This window comes from Musca domestica, unplaced genomic scaffold (genome assembly GCF_030504385.1).
Source record: "Musca domestica strain aabys unplaced genomic scaffold, Musca_domestica.polishedcontigs.V.1.1 6, whole genome shotgun sequence".
Classification (NCBI taxonomy): Eukaryota; Metazoa; Arthropoda; class Insecta; order Diptera; family Muscidae; genus Musca; species Musca domestica.
The window spans coordinates 7,156,243-7,181,524 of record NW_026712363.1 but is presented as its reverse complement, the minus strand read 5'-3'; the positions used below and the strand labels follow the sequence as shown (position 1 = coordinate 7,181,524).

General features: G+C 34.7%; 1 protein-coding gene across 2 annotated transcripts in view; it reads right to left on the bottom strand.

Moving 5' to 3' along the window:
• Positions 1 to 25,282, bottom strand: part of LOC101898706 (chitin synthase chs-2) — a 64,524-nt gene that overhangs the window by 23,414 nt on the left and 15,828 nt on the right. The gene's annotated exons all lie outside the window — the stretch shown is intronic.

The following is a 25,282-nucleotide window of genomic DNA, read 5'->3' as shown; positions in this document are numbered from 1 at the left end:
GCCTATCGCGTTGTAAGAGGTCAACAAGATTTCCTTAGCTGCTTCCCAAGTGCTGCCGACCAGAGGCTTGAGAACCTTGTTTCTACTTGTAATCTTGTCGCAGATAGCTGTGGTATGCCCGCACGACGCGGCTATCGAATGTGACCTCTAAAATCTTAGGTTAGTTGGTGGTCGGAAATACAACACCATCGACCTGTACATTCAAATATAGCCTCATCTTCGCAGTCCATGTGGTGGAAAGTTTGGCCGCCGATTTAGTGGCGGATATCTTCATATTCCTTGCAGTGAAAAAGGCGGTAAGATCAACAAGGTAAGCGTTTAACCGATCGCAAATGTCATCAATAATGGGTCCGGATGCCACGAGCGTAAAATCCTCTGCGTATGTTATAATCTCTTTGCCGTCTGGAGGGCGTGTAATGTCAGAAAGGTTGAGGTTAAACAGTTCCGGAGATATCACCCACCTTGAGGAACTCCCTGTTTCACTCTACGGATGCTCGACTTCTTGTTTCTGAATTCCACGTACGACTTGCTTCCACACATGTTGTTTACTATCCAAAGTTTCAAAATTGGCCGGAGGGCGGTGCGTTCAATATTCTCGAACAGTGTGGCATGACTATGCATATCGAAAGCTTTTGATAAATCAAGTGCCACCATAACTGTTTTGTCACACGGCCTGCTCTGGTAGAGTCCTCTGCTGACATATATGGATATGGCGTGTAAAGCTGTTGTTGTGCTATGCAATTTTCGGAATCCGTGTTGATGACCAGCTACTGGGAAACACTCTCTTATGCTGGGGAGGAGTAAAGCCTCAAGCTCGTTGCTACTGGTGACAATAGGCCTGTATGAATCGCTGGCAGGCTACCCCCATACATTCCATGTACTGGTCCATAGAGTCAAGCTCAGGCGAGATAGGTCTGTACTAGACAAAATGGTGCAAGGAACGCTAATCTTCCACCTCTTGTGCGATCCTTCCTCAATACGTTGTATCCATCACAACTATGAAACCTGCAGGTGTTACTCCGTTTCGTTTCCTGGATCGCTGCGACCTTAATGTTCTTTCGACTCATGAAGCTTACGATTTCGTTGATCTTATCTTGGAGACCATCACAGTTGAATTGGAGAGACGATGAACAGTTATGTGCGTCAACTCCTGCATGAAATACTGTTGTGGATATTGCAGGGGAGTCTCGTACTGCGACGACGATGTGTACTACGAAGATGAAGACTCACTGGGGTCTACATAGGCGCAGGAGGAAGCAAAGTAGTCCCTATCGCCATACTCCTGTATCCGGTTTAAGCCGGGAAAATTCCGGAAATGCACCCACCCTATGCATCCGTAACATAACGACAAACGAAACAGAACCATGGTCCGGGGATGGTCTCAATCCTGGCTCGGACCAAGAGAATACGTAGCAAACATTTCGAGTAATGTTACTCTCACATCAAAAAAATGGACGAACACGAACATGATATAAGGTTTGACGCCCCTGGTAGAAGGTTTGTTCCTTCGAGTCAATCCTGTCAATCCTATATATATATATATATATATATATATATATATATATATATATATATATATATATATATATATATATATATATATATATATATATATATATATGAGAATAGAAATTGCTCTATTTTAAACAAAGAGCATTATGACTTAACATAAAAAAGTCTCCCTTAATGAAGCGTAATAAAAACTTAAAACCAAAAAGAATTTTGAAGAGCAGATATTCTAAGAATCATCGCTTCTAAAATAACGCTTCTAAAATTACTTTTTTGAAGAGACTGAATTTTAAAGGATTTCATTCTTTCGTTCTTTCGTATGTCGACCCATGTACTTTCGACAACAGTAGCATTTACTCTCAACAGTTAAAATGTTATACAGTCCATTCGGTTAGGGGAATTTTCTTTGAGTTGATAATAATCGGCCAAGAAAAGCTCATATATATGTTCATTCTATTTCATATCTTAAAACATAGGTGTACACGAGTATTAACTGGTGTCGCTGTCCAAAAAACAAAAACTATATTTTTCCTTATATTTTACGATTCATTTCAAATTTTTCCTACCGATAATGTTGTCCATCTTCTTCTTCTCTTTATCTATAAAAGAGGAAAATGTTTGTACGTTTGTTTGTATGTTTGTATTTTATAGATTCAAAAACGGCTGAACAGGTTTTCCTGAAAATTTCCAAGTATACTACAACATCGACTGAAAGTAACATAGGCTATATATATTTTAGAAATTCCACTGGGACGTGGAGATATATAGCATCAGAACCGGAGGTACCTCCCAAAAATTTGGATTTTATATGCACATATCTATTGATCGATTACAGATACATTCTCTAAATTTTGAATAAGTGGCTGGATTTGAATAAAAAATAAATTGCCAAATTATATGGATCGGTTCAGATTTGGTTATAGCTCTCATATATATTTTGGCCCGATTTCATGTATTTGATACACTAAACACGCTGTGTACTCGAATTCAATGAAATTTGAAATATATGACGGGATGTGATTAGAAAATAAATTTGTTAAACTATATTGAAATCGGTTCAGTTTGGATATAGCTCCCATATATATTTTCGGCCGATTTCATGTATTTGATGCACCAAACACGACAAGTATATCCGATTCCAATGAAATTCGGCATGAGTGACTAAATTTGGTACAAAAATAAAATTGCTAAATTATATTGAAATCGGTTGAGGTTTGGGCACATCTCCCATAATATTTTTCGGCCGATCTCATGAATTTTATGAACCAAACACCATATGTATGTCCTATTCCAATGAAATTCAGAATGTATGGCCGAATTTGGATACAATAATAAATTTGATACAATTTGGATACAATAATAAAATTTGAATATAGCTCCCATATATATTCTCGGTCGATTTCACATATTTTATGCACCATACCTCCAATTTCATGGAGGTGTGACGGAATTTTGGTGTAAATGTAAATTTTGTCAAATTATATTGACATCTTTTCAGATTGGAATATGATTTTATTAAGAAGCATTGACCCACAACGCCTTTGCAAACAGTAAACAAGTAAAGAAAGTTGTAAGTTCGGCCTTGTCTTAGGATTAGGTTTGTAAAAGTTTAGGAGATATTTCCCCCACTTTAGATTTATTCTTATCATGCATGGGAAACTATTATAAAACATCTTCTTTTAAAAAGTTATGATCAAATCTTTTATATACATCTTTCAAAGCGTTGGAAATTTTACTCTCTCCGCCGCGAGGAACATTAAAATAATAAGAGAACAATGTTGGCATGTTTGCAACATTAGACAATAACAATAAAAATATTTTTGCGAAGTGGTATTTTAGTCGTTGTCAGTCTAACGTACTAGTTCTCAAATGTTCCGGACATCTATCTAATCGACCTAATGTTAATGTACGCAATATTTAAGTAGTTGCATACACACACATGCCACTGTCAATTCCTTAATATAATAAATGAATTTCAATTGCATGTGGTATGCACAAAGTACACAGACTCTTAATGTCTCAAAAGATTGAGCAGATTATTTGTCGAATATCTGCATTCCGACATGGCCACATTATTTGCCTGTGAACGAATGCAGTTTCTCGGGTTGTTAAAATATGCACTCCATGTATCTAAGAGTCAGAAACATCAACAAGTGTAAAATCAAAAATAATTTGCATAAACTGTTAATAGTAATTGTAGATCTTGTCGTTATCCTATTATTCCTATATTATTTCTGTAAATAATAAAGAAAATGAAAATAAACACAAATATGGAGGAGAATTTTCATCAAACATCTAGATGACAATCCTCATCGAGTTTAGATTTTCATCAAAAATCTAGATGACAATCCTCTCGAGATAGGAAAGAATAAACGTCTTCCTGATTCTAATATATAATAGCCCTACATATGGTTTTCAAAAAATTCAATTGAATATTCCATTTTAAATCTATATATATATAACTTAAGAACCGATTCATTCAAATTCGGAATTGTCACCTGGCCGAAAAGGATAAAATAAAAAAAAATGGGGGAAAATGTGATATATTAACATTTTCATTTTGACTTTTGAAATGTACAATAGTAATGTTTTATTTTGCATATTTTTTTCATTTTGACTTACTTTTTTCCAATGTACATTTGTAGTGTTTTTTATATTTTACTAGCTGGCCCGGTCCGCGTTGGCGCCTCGTAGTTTTAGTATTTAATGATTACTTTTTAAAGTATAAATTTTCACAGATCTGGCTCATATTAGTGGATCTGGGAGGTAAAGTCATATGGGAACTATAACAAAATTTATACCTATGTTGAAATTATTCTGTATTTTTAAAATTATTAAATATAGAGCAAAATATATGAGACCCTTTCGGTATGGATAAGGCTATATAATGGACCATAAAAAGTTTGGCCTGGAAAAGTAAACCTCTTTAGGGATTTTGATCTACTAACCATTCATTCATATTCATATCCATTCACAATTTACCAACCGCTATATTGACTCTTGCACAGTTTAACTACTCCCTATTGCGCACAGTCCCCCGTATATTGGTACCAGCGATTTAAAGGTTGTTGAAGAATGTTCAGGAGGATATAATTACTTTTCCTACTAAAGTTTCAATTTGATCTATTCGGAAATTCATTGACATCCGTCCAAAAGAATTTTGCATTTTTACGGACGAATTATTACCATATGAAAGAAGAAGGTTTAGGAGTTCGCATCTTACAGCAGAAGCGCGATGTAGGTCCTGTGATGTTAATTCTTGTCAGGAAAGATCAGTATTTAAGATCGTATTGTGCTCTATTTTCTTTTCCAACATCTTTCATTCAGAATTAAAAATAAAAAGTTTTTTACGTGATCTTTTTGGATTTCATCCTTCTCTGCCATTCCGAATTGGCTATAATTTTTAATTGAACAAATTTTCTCGATTTTTCAATTTTTCGAATTTTCTCTTTTCTATCGCAAATTTTGCGCAGTTTAGAGAACAATATTTGAGGTCCTTTGTGTATGGCTAGGGCTATATAATGAGCCTTAAAAAGTTTGACCTGGGAACCGTAAACCCTTTAGGATTTTGATGTACTAACCGAATACTATTCACTTAGAATTTCCCAACGCCCAGATTGTGTGTTTCACAATTCCATTTCTCGCTATTGCGCATACACTCCCGTTTAATGGTACCTACGATTTAAATAACCTGAAGGTTTCAAAAAAATTTTTCGGAGTATATCATTTATTTTCTTACTAAATTTTCGATACGATGCACCATTTTGTATAGTTCGCATAATGAATTCCTCTTTTTATTCGGCATTTTATTAATTGTAGTTCCAATGAATTTGAATTTCGAGTTCTCATTAGGCGTATTACTGCCAAATAAAAGGATTAGGTCCTTGTTTTTAAAAGACCCCTATACACATTTATCGGTCATTTTTTGTTTGTTTGAAAAGATTACCATTTAACATCGTATTGTGCACAACTCTCATCTTTTTACCTTACATTCAGAACTCAAACAAAGAATTTAGACTTCAACAAAGCATGTCAAATTGAAAAAAATTCATGCAATATTTAAAATTATGAAAATTTAAAAATTTAATTTAAAAATTTAACTAACATTTTTACTGGCGTAATTTTATGCGATATTTTGAATTTTATCCTCTTCATGCCAAGAGACCATTCCGAAATAGCGTGAATTATCAAAATCAGGCCAGCCGTTCTTGAGTTAAAGGCTTAGTAACCATCACTTAATATGTTCACATAAAAAACACGATTGAATTCAATAAGTCATATTGAAAAAACGAACATTATTCTTGAACTTGTTCGCGGATTTGTTACAGCAAATGTTTAAGGTCCTTACGACGTTAGTCAATGGACTGGGCTATCATTCGATTCCATTGTCAATTTGGTCTTATAATTTTCGTTATTTCTTACCGATTTTAAAATAGTAATAATTCTCTCCCTTTGGTGTGACCGCGTTAATTTATTTCAACATCATCTATTCAGTTCGCCACTACAAAATTCAGTACTACAATTCAATGTAACCCGCCCGCAATTTCCATTCTCAAAATATCGTCAATAGAGTTAATCAAATTGAAAAAAACCGTTTGAACACGCTATTATTTTTTTCATATCTTATCCTCTTCTGAATAACACGTATATTTCCATTTACCCAATAAATACATAAAATCTATAAACAACAGTTTTGTCCGTTGTCGCTTTATACTACCCGAAAAATACTACACATTATATTAGAATTCAAAAAGAAAAAAACACTACAAATGTACATTCGAAAATAGTAAGTCAAAATGAATTCAAAATGAATTTCAATTCTTAAGAAATCGAGACAATTAAACAAAGTTAATTGAATTGAAACAAGTAAAAAAGCAGTAAGTTCGGCCGGGCCGAACTTTGAATACCCTCCACCATTTGGAGGGAATTAGAAAAATTTCAAAAGATTAAATCCATAAAAAATTATGTTAAAATCTTTAAAATATCTAATATCGGAAGGTGCCGATATATGGGGAGATATACGATATTGTGGACTTATATAGACAATTACCTTTCAGGGGTTAATGTGCTCACAAAGAACTCCTTGTGTGGATTTTCAGACAATACCATAGGAAAATATAGCTAAAATCATCAAAAAAACCGAATATCGGGGGTACCGTTATATGGGGGATATACGATATCGTTAACCTATGTAGAGAATTCTCTGTCAGGGGGTCAACAGCTCACAAAAAACCTCTTGTGTACAATTTCAGACAGTTCCGTTGAAAAATGTAACTAAAATCATCAAAATACCGAATATCGGGGGTACCGTTATATGGAGGGCTAACGATATTAGACCTATATAGATAATTCTCTTCCAAGGGATAAAGTACTCACAATAAACTCCTCGTGTGGAGATAATTCTCTTTCGAAGTATAAAGTACCCACAAGGTACTTCTTGTGTGGATTTTCAGACAATTCCGTTAAAAAATGTGGGTAAAATCACAAAATACCGAATATCGGGGGTACCGTTATATGGGGGCTATACGATACAGTGGAGCTATATAGATAATTCTCTTCCGAGGTATAAAGTACCCAAAAGGTACTCCTTGTGTGGATTTTTATACAATTCAATTAGAAAATGTGGGTAAAATCATCAAAATACCGAATATCGGGGGGTGTCGTTATATGGGGGCTATACGATATCGTGGACCTATATAGATAATTCTCTTTCAAGAGATAAAGTACTCATAAGGAACTTCTTGTGTGGTTTTTCAGACCATTTCATTAGAAAATGTGGCTAAAATCATCAAAATACCGAATATCAGAGGGTACAGTTATATGGGGGCCATACGATATCGTGGACCTATATAGATAATTCTCTCCCGGGTATAAAGTACTCACAAGATACTCCTTGTGTGGACTTTCAGACAATTCCGTTAAAAAATGTGGCTAAAGTCATCAAAATACCGAATATCAGAGGGTACAGTTATATGGGGGCCATACGATATCGTGGACCTATATAGATAATTCTCTCCCGGGTATAAAGTACTCACAAGGTACTCCTTGTGTGGATTTTCAGACAATTCCGTTTAAAAATGTGGGTAAAATCTTCAAAATACCGAATACCGGGGTACAGTTATATGGGGGCTATACGATATCGTGGACCTATATAGATAATTCTCTTCCGAGGTATAAAGTACCCAAAAGATACTCCTTGTGTGGATTTTTATATAATTCAATTAGAAAATGTGGGTAAAATCATCAAAATACCGAATATCGGTGTGTACCGTTATATGGGGGCTATACGATGTTGTGGACCTATATAGATAATTCTCTTTCAAGAAATAAAGTACTCATAAGGAATTTCTTGTGTGGTTTTTCAGACCATTTCATTAAAAAATGTGGCTAAAATCATAAAAATTCCGAATATCAGAGGGTACCTTTATATGGGGGCTATACGATATAGTGGACCTATATAGATAATTCTCTTCCGAGGTATAAAGTACTCACAAGGTACTCCTTGTGTGGACTTTCAGACAATACCGTTGAAAAATGTGGGTAAAATCATCAAAATACCGAATATCGGGTGGTACCGTTATATGGGGGCTATACGATATCGGCCACCTATATAAATAATTATCTTCCAAGGGATAAAGTACTCACAAGGAACTCCTTGTGTGGATTATCAGACAATTCCGTTGAAACATGTGGGTAAAATCATCAAAATACCGAATATCGGGGGTACCGTTATATGGGGGCTATACGATATCGTGGACCGATGTAGCCCATCTTCGAACTTGACCTGCCTGCATACAAAAAGAGGGATCTGTGCAAAATTTTAGCTTCCTATCTTAATTCGTTTAGACTGTAGCGCGATTACAACAGACGGACAGAGGGACGGACATGGCTTAATCGTCTTAGAATTTTACGCTGATCAAGAATATATATACTTTGTTGGGTCTAAAATGATTATTTCGTTGAGTTACAAACGGAAAGAAGAATTTAATATAGCCTCCGTACTTTGTATGGTGGAGGGTATAAAAACTGTTCGTACACATTAAAATTTGATTTGTTTTGTTCATAGCTTATCCTCTACTGAAATAATTTTATTCGGATATTTTCACTTACACAATAAATACATAAAATCTATAAATACCAGTTTTGTCCGTTGCCGCTTTTAACACCCCAAAAAGACATCATACACATCATATTAGAATTCAAAAAAAAAAATCTACAAATGTACATTTGAAAATAGTAAGTCAAAATGAAAAGAAATCATGCAAAATAAAACATTACTATTGTACATTTCAAAAGTCAAAATGAAAACGTTTAAATTTCACATTTTAACGCGATTTTTGGATATTATCCTTTTCCGCCAAAAGGCAATTCCGAATTTGTCTGAATCGTTAAAATCAGATCAGCGGTTCTTGAGTTATAAGCGTAGTAACTAACACAACATTCTTTTATATATATGATGATTTTTGAATTCGAATATTAATACCAATTTATTTAATTGACTTGATTTCTTGAGAACTGAAATTGAAGGCGGGTTATATGGAAGTGTAGTACCGAATTATGTAGTGGCGAAACGGAATATATGATATCGAAATAATTTAACGCGGTCACACCAAAGTTAAAAGATAATTACTCTTTCAAAATCGCTAAAAAATTAACGAAAAAAAGATCTCAATGCAAAAATTCTAAAATCGGGAAATAATTGAAAAAATGATTTCAGTGGAATCGTATTTTGAAATAATAGTACAATATTATTGACAAACATGTAAAAAATCATCGCACAAGGAGAAAATTTTTTTCTTTCTTCAATTGTTTTTCTTTTCTTTTTTAAGTCAATTTTATATAATGTACGATTAAATTTTAAATGATTTTTCAATTTGGATTATCATATTGAATTCAATCGATTTTTTGTAAACAAAATAAAAATTATTTTCACAATACGAAAGAAAGTTATGTCAGGTACTACGCTTATAACTAAAGAACGGCTTGAAGGATTTTGACAATTCATACAATTTTGGAATGGTATTCTGGCAAAAAAAAAAAAATCGCGGTAAAATATGCCAATCAAAATGTGAATAAAAAAAATCTTTTTGGTGTGATATTGTTTTTCTATTTGACATTTTTTACTATTTTGAATTCAGAATGAATAATATTAAAAATGAAATGAGTGACCTACGTACATCCTACTTCCTTCATATGACAATAATCCGTCCAATGAGAGTTCAAAAAATGCAATTCATTGGGACTGCAATCAGTGAAATACCAAATATAAAGGGGAGAAAATGGTAGAGCGAATTGAACATTTAGTAAAAAAAGAATTTATATCCTTCCAGAAATTCTTCCTAAACTTTCAAGATATCTTAAGTCGGTTTTGCAGGTCATGATATATTACCCTCGGTTAAGGGTAAAGCCCGATTTCGAGTATAGTTTACATTTTAACCATATTTTGCATACTCATTTCAGCAAAGGTTGGTAATTTAAAAAGAAACCATCCTCAAAAAAATTATGACGTTTTGGAATAACCATCATATGATTTAAGCAATTTTCGAGGTCTTGGGCATTTTTTTTTTCATTTTTAGGCCTTTATTTGGCATCTTTGTTTCTAAGGGGGTAGAAAACTCCTTCTCATCAAATTTTCAATTTTCGGAGTAGAGTCCATCTTGGTCTTGACCACATTCTTCAATTGATTGGCTACAGATACTTACAGATAATTGTCCACTTAGGCATTTATTTGAGTATAGTTCCTACATCAGTGTACCTCCAAGTCCACTTACCCAAACAATGTGTTGTCAAAAAAGAAAATATTCTAAAGTAAAGTTCAATAAAGTATTCTATTGAATTTGTAACCACAAGAGAATATTGGCTGGGTACGTAGATTTGGGATGCACGTCTCTATAACATAAACTCCGAAATGTTAAACGCTTTCAGTCGAAAATTGTGGCAGAAACATGAAAAAAACAAGTAAGCAAAGGCTACAGTCGAGCGGGGCCGACCGTTGAATACCCTACAACACTATAATAAACCATACAGTTTATACAGGCGAGATACTCGAAAGAACTCCACAAGATATTATGACAAATAATAAAAGAAAACCATCATGTTTAGTTCTCTAATTTTCGGATAAACGAATTTGCACATTTCCAATTTATTGGTAGATGTCGCTGGAATGGACATTTTCGTATTTAGTCTACAAAAGTTGGCAAACTATTTCACACATTGAATATTTTTGGATGGCCATCCGAAACTGCTTGGCTTTGGCAATGTGCTGTAACCCCCATTCAAATGTGCGTGAGGATCGGGCGATAATTACGACCTGCTGACAATTTGGCAGATTTTTGGTCCATTTCAACCCCTAAATATATAGCGATCATCTCCAAAAAGAGTAGGCATCTATTCTGACCCTCATCTTATCCCCATGCAAAATTTCGTAAGGATCGGGCCATAAATGCGATCTGTATATGATATCCTAATATCCTAACTACTTAGTTTTGTTAGCTGTAGAAATATTACCAAATGTTTAATTCAAAATAAAAATATGTCAAAAATATGACAAAATTGAAAAATATGAGAACATGTTACAAAACCAATATTTTCATCTTTAGAGAGATATTTTTATGCATTTTTTTAGACGTTTTTTCTTTCCTGCCAAGAGGCCATTCTGAATTAATGAGAACTGTCGAAATCAGTTCAGCCGTTCTCGACATATAAGAGATCTTTCAAGCATATCTTCTTTGATAGACATATATATCGCACATATTTTGCTATATATCCGATTTGTTGAATGTTAACATCAATGTAAAGGTCAGAAGTAACCTTATCATGAATTTGTGATTTCGCCGGGATTTAAAAAATTCACGGTTTAATGAAAAAATTTGAATTTTTTCAACACAAAAGTCATGGTCTATTTTACCCGCTAAATATTATCCGATGACCACCCAAATTGGTAGACTTCTTCCCCGCCCTAAACTATAACTACATGCGAAATTCCGCGTCGATTGGTCTATAATTGCGACCTGTATAGCTACTGCAAAATCCGACATTTTTTCAGTATTTGGTCCATTTCAACCCCTAAACATTTGGCGATCATCTCCAAAAGAAATAGGGTTCTATTCTGACCCTAACCCCACCTTCGTGCAAAATTTCGTAAGGATCGGGCCATAATTGCGACCTGTAGAGTGATTACAAATTAACATGGACAGACGGACAGACGGACGGACGGACATACATAGCAAGATCGACTCAGCTCGAAATGACAGCAGTCTTAATTTGGTTGCAGTTTTTTTATATCACCCTGTATAATACCCCCAACACATTGTGTTGTAGGGTATAAAAAGCTGTTAAGTTTGGCTCTCAACCATTAGGAAGGAACTTGAAAATTTTCAAAAAAAAAAAATTATCGAAAAATGCCGCTTAAATGTAGAATAAAGATAGATGCATCAACGCTTGGGAGCATTGATATGTAAAAAAATTAATTTTTCTTTTTAATATAAGTATATTTTTAAATGTTTTCTTATTCGACGTCATTCAGAGTTTATTATAATTCGGGTTTTCAATAATTTTTACAAATTTAAATAATTTTTCCTTCAACATTTTTAATTCCAAAATTGGTTTGACAGTTCATTGTCCCAGCAGCTGTGTCGATGCGTCTACCTATATTCTTTTACCATGGTAGTACCCATTACGAACATCGAATACGAATATTCAAAGATGTTAATTGGGAGCCATATGCGTTCGTAATGTAGAACCCACCAAATTTCTTTTAAATATTAAAATCGACAGTAGGAATAAGAAAATTATAAATATTTAAATTGAAATTGCTCTGTTCCAGAACTGCATTAATGTAAAAGATTTTACTACGATAACCGATTTTTCCTTTAGGGTATCGAGAAAAATTGCAAAATTAGCAGATTCTTGCAAGTTCTGGAACAGCGCATAGATTAGTAACAAAAAAAAAACTTGTGTTCTAACCCAATGTATACTCCTCAGTTACATACCCACTTATAAAATACATTAATACGGGCTAAATGTATGTGTGTTTGTTTTGCAGAATTTGGCTGATTGCTTGCTCTCTTACACATTTCCCGGCATTTGGCCAAAAAAGCAGACATTTTATTTACTTTCCATTTCTAGAATGTTTAGATGGGCAAATGATTTTGAAATAAGGAAATTTTCTTTTATTTTTAAACCAGTCTGTCTTCTATTCGAATCAAGTACAGCACCGCTTGCTATTATGACTCGATGCTTTGACCAACCCATGCCAAGATTTCTTAGTGTATGTGTGTGTGTGTTGTGGGTATGCGTTTGAATGTAATTGATAATGTGTAATTGGGTTCTTGTTCATACATTTAGATCGGGGTACAAATTGCAGCCCTATTGTTGAACAAGTGAGTATGCTTCCCTACAATAGGGTTCTATTCTGACCCTAACCCCACCTTCGTGCAAAATTTCGTAAGGATCGGGCCATAATTGCGACCTGTAGAGTGATTACAAATTAACATGGACAGACGGACAGACGGACGGACGGACATACATAGCAAGATCGACTCAGCTCGGCGAGCTAGGAAGATCCATATATACTTTCCTATATGGGAAACCAATATTTCGAGGTGTTACATAATTTTTGGCCCAATCAAACTTATAATACCCCCAACACATAGTGTTGTAGGGTATAAATACGAATATTAATTTCTTTGATCGTCATTGAATTATACTATGATGAAAAATATGAACTTTATGGAGTCCATTCTTACGGTAATGGATGTAGAAGAGTAGTTATCTTTGACTGTTCTGAAATCATTCTGCCTCTAATTATGAGGTGGACAAAAATAAATACCACTGCACGGTATTCTAAAAGCTGTAAATACAAATCCCAAATTACAGCTCATTTGAATGGAAAATGTTGCTAAGCTCTTTACAATACCAAAAATTGAGCTGAGTTTCCACATGGGGCTATTATAGATGTTCTATATCATATAGGCTTTTAATACACAATTAAAGCCTATGGCTGAAAAATAAGATCAGCCTATTCAAAATATCTAAAACCGACGGTGGGTGATTATCTATTTTAATTTTAGCCATAAATGTTTATTTCTATTTAGAAATTACTATGGAGTTATTTTATTTATAATATAAATTGCGCCGCTTACATAATTTAGATATGTATTCTATTAGGCTTTAAAAAATATGCATTAAATATGTCTTTTGAAATTAAGATACAATCCATATTATGCGACTCAAAAAATTTCAGTCTGTCCGTCCGTCCGTCCGTCTGTCCATGTATTCTTGTGAACAAAATGCAAATATATCTTCGTCCGATTTGCCTTTTATTGTGTACCAAATGTGTAATATCAGCCCGAATAGTATGGAATTTTGCACATACAACCAAATTAGGCCAAATTTGATCGAAATCGGTTCAGATATAGCTATAGCTCCCATATAAATTGTTCATCCGAATTGTTATTTTTGTCCTCCGCAGCCGTAATATGCACTCGGTAACAATAATATTTGGGGAAATATATCAAATGCAGCTCAGAATGGGATGGAATTTGGCACATGCGACTGAATTGAGTTTAGAAGCTAGTATGCCGAATTTGGTGAAGGTCCGTTCAGTTATAGCTATAGCTCCCATATATATTGTTCATCCGATTTGTTGTATTTGTTACCCACAGCCGTAATATGCACTCCGTAACAACGGTATTCAGGGAAATATATCAAATACAGCTCAGAAATATCTTTGCCAAATTTTAACGAGATCGGTTCAGATTTCTTTATCTGATTTCAAATTAATTTTGCACCAAATGGGCAATACAAGTCCGAATTTATAAGATACAAATTCTTCGGCATATTTGGTCCGTTGAACTTTAAATTACAATTAAAGTTACAATTATAATCATAGCGTGTATGATTAAATTCTCCCATAAAATCTTATAAATTGTTATGTGGAGCTCAACAAAATTTGCAAAGTGGTGTAGGGTATCATAAAGTCGGTGCGCCTGACTTTAGGACTTTCTTTACTGGTTTCTGTTATTTTTATACCCTCCACCATACTATGGAGGGTATATTAATTTTGTCATTCCGTTTGTAACTCCTCGAAATATTCATGTCAGACCCAACAAAGTATATATATTCTTGATCAGCGTAAAATTCTAAGACGATTTAGCCATGTCCGTCTGTCTGTCTGTGTGTCTGTCTGTCTGTCTGTCTGTCTGTCTGTCCGTCTGTCTGTCTGTTGTAATCACGCTATCTTTCGAACAAATTGAGATAGAAGTCTAAAATTTTGCACACATGTATATTTTCCCAGTAGGCAGGTTAAGTTCGTAAATGGGCCATGTAGGTCCAAGTTATCATATAGCCCCTATATAACGGTACCTCCCGATATTCGGTATTTTGATGATTTTAGCGACATTATTCACCGGAATTATTTCAAATTTGGTATTTGAAGTTCGTAATGGATACTACAGCCTAAGACAGAAAATTATCTGTGCAGGTCCACGTCTTCATATGGCCCCCATATAAGGGTACCTCCCGATATTCGGTATTTTGATGATTTTAGCGACATTGTTTACCGGAATCGTTTCAAATTTGGTATTTGAAGTTCGTAATGGATACTTCATCCAAAGTCAAAAAATGAGCCATGTAGATCCACGTCTTCATATAGCCCCCATATAACGGTACCCCCCGATATTCGGTATTTATTGAAGTTCGTAATGGATACTTCAGCCCATACCAGAAAATTGTCTGTGCAGGTCCACGTCTTCGTATATCCCCCATATAACGGTACCCCCCATATTCGGTATTTTGACGATTTTAGCTACATTATAAATAGATTTTTCTTCATGTTCGCATTTAAATATTGTAATAATTTATGACAAAAGTTGCCTATGCAGGCCCACGTCGTCGTATAAGCTTTCGGTATTTTTAAGATTTTAACAGAATTTTTAACGGTTTTTTTTTTTGGAAATTACCAAATTTGTACCAAATGGTGGAGGGTATTAAAAGTTCGGCCCGGCCGAACTTACAGCTTTTTTACTTGTTATTGGTCGGATAATCAACTTTTGGAGGAAAAAACGATTAGAAACTCTCGGCACATTTTTTTGAAGAATTAATTAATAAATGTGCGATTGTTAATTATTTTTACAAACTGTTAGTTTCTTTCTTTATATTTAATTTGTTATATTAAAGATGTTCATTGCATAACTGCTTATGGAAAAACAAAAATTTATTAAATTAACCACATTTGCAATTCAGCTTAAATCTGTATCTCATTTGAATGGAAATATACGTTTTTTGCCAGTGTAGCTTTATCTGGTCCACATCGAAAAGAATATTAATCGGTAGCATATTTCCCACAGAAATTAATAAATTTATTTACCACATTTTGTGTGTATCAACTTTAATTGAATAACAAGTATTTCGTGGTCAAAACATGTTTACTCCTGCACAAATGTAATCATATTTGTTTTGGCCATGACTACCACTACGACCATGTGCACTAAACTGTTTCAATAAATTTAGTTGTCTGAACAACCTTAGATTTATAGGACTTATCATTGGAATACAAGCAGTTTGCCGGAACTTGTTATTGCCAATTATTGTCAACAGTGTGTTGCTTAGCAAATTAACAAAAGAAAGTAGCCAAAACAATGTATCCGTTACCAATTTCATAAAATGATCGAAGTACCTGGCGATTGTACAAAACAATTTAGATTCCATCAGCGTTGTATTTGACTACCGCATTTTTACTAGGCCTATTGTTTTTATTACTATCTAGTCCAATAAATGTTAAAAATTTTTGACATTACAAATTAAAAAGAACCGAAATTTGTTAAAGGACAAACGGAAAGGTCAACATTCGGGCGGGCCAATTTTAGGATATCCTACACCACTATGCATATTTAGTAGAGCTACCCGATTTACACAAAATTAGACCAAATAATATTGCTATAGCGTGCATGACAAGGATTATATTAAAATATATACATCGTAACAATATACATAAAAGAACTGAGTTTCTACATATAAATGGGAGCTATATTCAAATCTGATCCCATTGTCACCAATTTCAATAGAGTTCGTGGAGGGTATTAAAACGTATTTGAAGGTCGCAATGGGAAATAGCCTATGTAGTTTTTCTTCTTGGTGCAAACCCCATATAATGCTACTGTCTACTTTATGGTATTTTGAAAACTATTCAACCGATTTCACCTCATGGTGGAGCGTATTTTAAATTCGATCGAACCTAGTTTAACGTTTTTATGCCCTACTCCTCGAAATATTGGCTTCCTACCTCGCCGAGCTGAGTCAATCTTGCTATGGTCAATTCTGACCGTTACGTAGATAGACTTTGTAGTAGTTTCTGATATTTTTTTATTTTTTCACATTTTTATCGCATTCGATTTTTTCAATTCGACTTACAATATTGAAGTGTACATTTTGTAATATTTTTTTATCTTACAACACAGGTTAGGGTTATTATATGCAGATTGCAATTATCGTCCAATTGGTAAGGGCTAGACCTATTGTTTTTAAAGATGTCCACAATATATTTAGGGGTTGAAATGGACCAACAACTTAAAAATGTACCTGAATTTGCAGCCGTTATAAAGGTCACAAATAGAAACCAAAGGGCACGAAATGTCGCATGAAGTTACAGTTTAGGATAGCGGGTAGAATGGACCACTACTTTTGTATTCTACCGAAAGGCTGAAAATGACTTGCAGGCGAAATCCAAAATACACAAAAGGCGAACTTCTGGCTTTTTATGCTGATTTCGTTGTCGAATATAGCCAAATATCGTAGACAAGCAAATCATATAGATGGGTCTAAAATTGGAGATACAGAGGGGCTTCTTACATTTGTAGATGATGGAGTGCGTAAATATTGCGCAAATGCACCTGGACAAAAAGCTCAGGGTAATATCTGGGCAATGCTCTATGACATTATTTCAAAAGCGAAATCTTTCAAAATGGATTTGGACATAAGGGGGTTTCTAGCATATTGTAGTGTTTTAGGGTATCACATGGTCGGCCCCTCACAACTATAGCCTTTGCTTATTTATTTTACTTGTTTATATTAAAGTAACGATTTGTTACGAAAATCATCTCTGTATATATATATATATATATGTTTGCGTTTTAATGTGTTTACAGCGCCATCTGCTCCAACAGTTTAAATAACTGGAAAGGATCTGAATATTTTTTGTCGTTTAACCAATAAACAGTGTATGTACTTAGCTAATGGTTTGACTTAAAATTCTATATAACCATAATATTTTTCATTACTTTGTTGTTCATTTTACTATAGATTTTAATGCTATATCACTCTTCTTTAAAAAATAAAAATTTGGATAATTTAAGACAATATTTTCCTGGATGCTTTAACTTTATTTTTGCTTTATTTGACATTCATTGTTTCTCTTTCCACTTCTGAGTGGTCTCTCAAAGTTCGTGTAGATGAAAGATATGAAATAAAAGCGACGATTTTATTACAAAAAGATTTTTCTTGTTGAAATTTATAGCGAACACGAAAACTGTAGAGGTAGCATATGTGCAGGATACCACCTTCGAGTTTTATGTCAACATACATTCCAAACCATTCTGGAGGACAGTAAATGAAATAAAATATGTGTGTGTAAAATTCCAATGCAGCAATAGGACGAAACGGGGGACAAAACTATAGATTACAGAAGGATTTGCAGTTCTATTTAAATAGGGTTGCAGAATGTGCACAAATATGCACATTTATCGCCATCTGTATTCGTACCCTCCGCATGAAATTTGGTTATACTGTGTCAGGCACATGGATTGTATATCCTTGGAATAATAATAAAACAATTCCACGATGTTTTTTGGTTGTCTCTCTTCCATTCTAATATCTCTAAGTTTTCACATGTTGACATATATGCTGCGGTCTCCAATTTTATTTGCTTTGGATTCGGACCACACAGCGTTTTACAGTTGACCCGGACCGTGTTGCTTCACTTAGTTTTAGTGATTAATGCATATTTTGAAGTGGTAAGCCTTGTAAAAAACGCTGGCTTCGAACTGGAGTTATTAGGATCTATTTTTGGCATATTAAAAGGTTATTCCACAGAATTTTAAATAGAAATAAATACTTTCTACCAATTTGTCAAAGAATATCCTAACAACATTGTGCAGCCACATGATTTTGCCACATGAATTTTGCAGTTCGAAAACTAATGTATATAGCAAAGCTATAAAAAATTTATATACCAACAGGTTCAACACCCACATTAATATACCAGCTTTCGTAGAAGCGGCTATATTTGATGCTTTGAATATTTTAATAGCATCTTCCAACGTAATTTTTTGAAAATGTAAATTTAAGGGTTCAAATGAACCTAACAATTTTCCTGCTCTACAGGCCACAATTAAAAACCAACAGAGAGTTAAGAACAAGGAAGAAGTGTAGCATTTTGGAACACCATTGTACATTAGCTATAAAATGGACCACAACATTGTGAGAAATAGTTTTGAATACCTAACATTACGGAGAACGTAAAAATCTATGATTGGCATCTGGGCAGTGCTCTATGACATTATTTCAAAATCTAAATCTTCTAAAATGGATTTCGACAAAAGAAGGCTTCCAACATATTGTAGTGTTGTATCAAGGGGTCGGCCCCGCACCACTATGGCTTTGCTTACTTGTTATAAATAAACTAGCTGTCCCTATCAGCGTTGCTGGCTCCTAGTTTTATTGTTTAATGTTTATTTTTTAAGAATATAATAATATTTTATTGAATTGTCCAACCAACCAATTTATCAAATTGTCGACTTTCAGATCATTGTTGTTTTTTTGTGTTATTGCTGCAGGCTTTTGAGCCCATTTATCGTAGGGGGTCACTATAATTGACTCTAATAAAGTTTCTTTATGAGTATATTTTTATATAAGAAATCATGCTGCAAGTTACAGGGTGAGATAAAGAAACTGCAGCAAAGTTAAACGCCATAACATTTACATTTTTTTTTAAATTTTTTGAATGAAAGCAAAAAATGTCGGAAATAGCATCAAATTTTAGAATTAGTTTAGACTTGTTCGAATTGGTCACCTTTGGCACGTATGATGGTCTTAAAACGGCCAATGAAACCGTCACACGCTGTCCGAATGTTGTTCTGCGGTATTTTGGTCCATTCCCGGCAAAGCGTTTGTTTGAGGTGATCGGCACGTTGCTATTTTTTAGTGCCAACTTTGCTTTCCAAAATACCGCAGACACAATAGTCCAACGGATTGGTATACGAAGGTTTTGGTGGCAATTGTGCGCTGGAATGAAGCGAAGAACCTCATTTTGTAATAATTCTTGGGTGGCGCGTGCTGAGTGCCATGGTGCTGAGTACTGTTGGAATGTCCAACGTCTGCGGCGAAAATGTTTGCGTGTCCAAGGCTTTAATACACCCTCCAGAATATTTTCGCGATAAAATTCGGCACTTATTCTGATGCCACAGTCGATTAATACGAGCGGAGAGCGATCATCGGCCATCACCATAGCCGGCGCTTGAGTTCTGGTTGCCAACCGAAGGTGCACATTTTCAGATGACCTCTTTGGCAAGTAAACACGTTTGTTTACGAACTGCTGTACAACGAATATTTTCTCATAGGAGAAAGCCACTTTCGCCAAAGCGAAGCAACTCTTTAGCTGTTTTGAGTCTATTTTCTTTCTGTTGCGGTGTAAGTTCTTGCACTTTTTGAAATTTCAATGGCTTTACCCCGAGCCCATTTTTCAATATTTTCCGAATGGAATATTGCGATATGTTCAGTTCACGAGCCATTTTCCGCCACTGCGACGCGAGTTTCGATCAAGTCGCTCCATTACTTTTCGAAACATTTCTGCTGATGTTGCTGTTTTCTTCCAACCCCCTTCCTTGATGTCGGACTACGCTATCAGTATCACAGTAAGGAGCGATGGTACGAGACATAAAAGTTCTCTAACGATAGCCACTTGAGGGTTTCCAGCCAAATATAAAGAAATCACACTATCACGAATAACTTTTTTTCTGGAAAATTCTTTTGTACGCTTGTAAACAATATAACGAGCTGTCACTGGAATAATTTTAACATTATATTTTGAATGCGTATTATTCATCAAAATCCATCCTATTTGAGCTGATCTTACACTTTTTAGGCACAATAACGTGAAATCGGGTGAAGGCTTAGGTATTTCTATGCTGTATCTGATAGTTGGCACCAAATATAGTTGTTGTGGAGAGTATTTTACGGATGTGAGGGAATAAAATAAAAAATCTGAAGAACCAAATATATGGGACCTATAGCTATATCTTAACCGATTTTCACCATATTTTATACACTTTCTGCAAGGCTAAATTCGTTCGTATGTGCCAAATTACATTTAATTCGACTGAACAGAAATAAATAGCCATTCTAAAATGCCAATACATATTCACGTACCGGTTTATTTAAAGTGTAAATCCTATTTTTCGTCCATGGGCTTTATTTTGAGATTTAATGAATATAAATGATATAGCACATCTTTTAAAAAGTATATATCAGATGTTTATAATAGCCCCATGTATTGTAAAGAACGTCTTTTAAAATGTATATTAGATGTTTATAATAGCCCAATGTATTGTAAAGAAATTAGAAACAATTTCCATTCAAATCTGCTGTAATTTGGAATTTGCAATGTTTGGAACATCTTGCTGCGTGGTATTTAGTTTTGTCCACCTCACAATTTGTGAATGTGTCCGCCTCATCACTTCAGAATAGTGACTAGTAACTACTCTTTTACACTCATCACCATGTCGCCTCAAATTGTGCTTTAGAGTCACAATAAAGTCAATGGTTTCAATTTCGAACAATGACGCTTTGTTCGCCAATCGGTTAAAATCTGTACAGATCGGTGGACCTGGGAGGTACTTTTATATGGGAACAATACTAAAATATGTGTATGTGTTGGGATTTTAGTGTGAGATGTGTAGCCTTAATACACATTTTTAGCAACAACGATAGAAAAATATGAACAATGTCCTCGACATAAGTAAAATCAGGGGATTATACCAAATCGGTCTATACTTATAATTTTTTGAAACAAAACGAACGGTTTCTTTTTTCTAAAGGCTAAATTATCTAAATTTGCCGAAATTAGTTTGAAAAATATACCTACAATAGAAATAATACTTGGTATACTCTTATTCGGGGGCTATACCAAATCGTAGACCCACATGATATTATAAGACTGTATGAAATTTAAAATTCTGACTTTAATTTTACGATGTTTAGAGAACACTATTCGAAGCCCTTTGTGTATTGTTAAGGTTATTTAAAATGGAACCTGAAAAAAGTTTGATCTGGGAATCCAAAACAATTTTGGGATTTTGATTTACTAACCGAATACTATCCACTTTCAATTGTAACTCGCTATTGCGCATAGTCCCCCATATAACGGTACCTACGATTTAAGTATCTTCAAGGGTTCGAAAATTCTTCCGGAGGATATGAATCCTTTTCTTACTAAATTTTAAATTCATTTTACCATTTCCTATATTCCGTATATTGTAATTGCAATCTCAACGATTTTTTTCATTGGACGGATTATTTTTATACCCTCCGCCTTGAAAAGGAGGGTATATTATGATTGTCAATTGCCATTTGTAACATTCCTAAATATTCGTCGTTGACCAAATAGAGTATATATATATTCATGATCAGCATAAAATTCTAAGTCGATTTAACGATGTCCGTCTGTCTGTCTGTTGAAATCACCATACACATTATTTAAAAAATTGTATAGGTCCATGCTTTCGTATAGCACCCTTATAACGATACTTCCCAATAGTCGGTATTTTGTAAAATATGGTATTTGTAGTTCATAATGGGTTCTAGCTTCGATGGCAGAACATTGAATATTTAGGCCCGCGTTTTCTTAGCGCACATATAGTGATACCAACGAAATTGTTTCAAACTTGATATTTAAAAAGACTTGGTATATGACAATCCTTGAAGTATAAAATTTTCTATGGAGGTTCCCGTTTTGGTATGGCCCCACACCCACTTTATGGTTTTTTGAAAAGTTTAGCAGCATTATCCAAACGGTCTTACTTGTATTTGAGGTTTAAAGTGTACAATGTGTGAATTCTTATAATTTTATATAAAAACGCATTGCGTTGATTTAATCTGTTGTGATCTAATCAATATTGTTAAAACTCAGCACTATTTAGATTCTATATAAGGTCATACATAAATAGGCCATTGTGCAGTGAAGTTTAAAAGTTGCCTGAAAAAGGTTATAGTCTTCTATCATCATTAAACCGTAAGAAACAAAGTACATTTTTTTTAATTTGAATATTCAACATTTTTTTAAATCACATATTGAGTGGTTACATATGAATTTGGTTTCTCCCGTGGGAAAGAGCATCAGGCATGAGAATGATTTCATAAAATTCCCCTAATGGTTTTCTCCATGGAAATGGCATCTGTACACATACACATGTTTTCACCAAATCCTTTTTCGTTGAACGTACGTATCTTAAAGTGGCATCGGGCCAACAGCCTGTACTTTTTGTGGCAACCAATGTTGCGGCCATTAAATGATTACAAACGAAATGGTACGGTCTCGGCATTATTATTTTAATCACTGAAGATGTAACAAAAGGATGCGAGAAGCACTTTAATCTCCTCTTTGCACATTCCATTAACCATTGTAGAGTTTTCTTTTCATGTACATTGGACATGGAGATACAGATATAAGCACAGTGGCACACATTTTAATATCGACAGAATGACAAAAATAACAATTTGATTGCCAACACGTTATTCAATAAATTGAATGTTAATGCCTAGGAAGTTCAATTATTTTTACGGATTAATATTTTAAACCCCTACCTAATTCTTAAAGAAAGCATTCGAAGATTTTTTTCACCACAAGATTTAAACACTTGTATTTATATGAATTTTGTCGAAGTAAGTCGAACGTACTAATTTTTAAAGTTGAAAAATTCATCATTTTTGTACCTCTTAGCCACTTCAAATATAAAATTTCAAACAATTTCGATTAATATTTTACCTACAATTGTGAAAATACCGAATATAGTATGGATTTGTAGACAATTCCATTGACCAATGTAGCTAAAATCATCAAAATACTGAATATAGGGAGGTACCGTTATTTGGGGGATATATGATATGGTGGACCTATAAAGACAATACTTTTCTAGTAGGTAAAGTACACAGAAGGAACTCCTTTTGTGGATTTTCAGAAATGTTATTGAAAAATTTGGCTACAATCATCAAAATACCGAATATCGGGGGGTACCTTTATATGGGGGACTATACGATAGCGTGGACCGATATAGTCCATCTTCGAACTTGACCTGACTGAAGACAAAAGACAGATCTGTGCAAAATTTTAGCTCCCTATATTAATTCGTTTTGACTGTATCGTGATTACAACAGACGGACAGACGGACGGACATGGCTAAATCGTCTTAGAATTTTACGCTGATCACGAATATATATATTTCGTTAGGTCTAAAATAATTATTTCGATCAGTTACAAACGGAATGGCGAACTTAATACACCATCCATACTATGTGTATGGTGTAGGGTATTAAAAAGAAAACATTTAGGAGAAAATTAATTCTCTGTTTTTCTTTGTATTCTGCCATTTATTTCAATTGTTTTTAAATATGAAGAAAATCCAAGGGCGTATTGACTAGTTAAAAACTACTTTGCACAGAACAATAACTAAATATCTTATCTCTAAAGAGCAAAAAAAAAAAAAAATAATAAGTTGGGATAGTCTCGAAAAAGAAAGAAGCGTCTTATACATAAAATTCAAAATAAAGCTCACACACGTCGTCGGCTGGCTCTTTTATAAAAACAAAGAAGGTTGACTTAGTTAACCTTCCCTAGTTAAATTTCGAATCATGATAAACATTAAGTATTTTTCCACATTTTGTTGTGAATAAATCATTTTGTCTCGTACCATCGCTCGGTACCGTGATACAGGTAGCGTAGTCCGACGTCAAGAAAGGGGATTGGAAGAACAGCAACATCGGCAGAAATGGTTCGAAAAGTAATGAAGCGACTTGATCGAAACTCGCGTCGCAGTGGCGGAAAATGGCTCGTGAACTGAACATATCGCAATATTCCATTCGGCAAATATTGAAAAATGAGCTCGGGGTAAAGCCATTGAAATTCCAAAAAGTGCAAGAGCTTACACCGCAACAGAAAAAAAATAGACCCAAAAGAGCTAAAGAGTTGCTTCGCTAGGCAGAAAGTGGTGAACTACCGAATTTGGTTTTCTCCGATGAGAAAACATTCGTTGTCCAGCAGTTTGTAAACAAACAAAATTATCGTGCCAAAGAGGTCAGTTGAAAATGTGCAGCTTCGGTTGGCCACCAGAACTCAAACGCCGGTCATGGTGAGAGTGTGGGCCGCCATAACAGCCGATGGTCGCTCTCCGCTCGTATTAATTGACCGTGGTATCAGAATAAATGTATTAAAGCCTTGGGCACGCAAACATTTTAGCCACAAACAATGGACATTCCAACAGGACTCAGCACCATCGCACTCAGCCCGCGCCACCCAAAAATGAGGTTCCTCGTTTCATTTCCTGTGCACAATGGCCACCAAAATATGCGGATACCAATCCGTTAGACCATTGTGTCTGGAGTATTTTGAAAAGCAAGTTTGGCACTAAAAATACTAAAGTATCGATCACCTCAAGCAAGCGCTTCGCCGGGAACGGGCCAAAATACCGCAGAGCAACACTTGGACAGCGTGTGACGGTTTCATTGG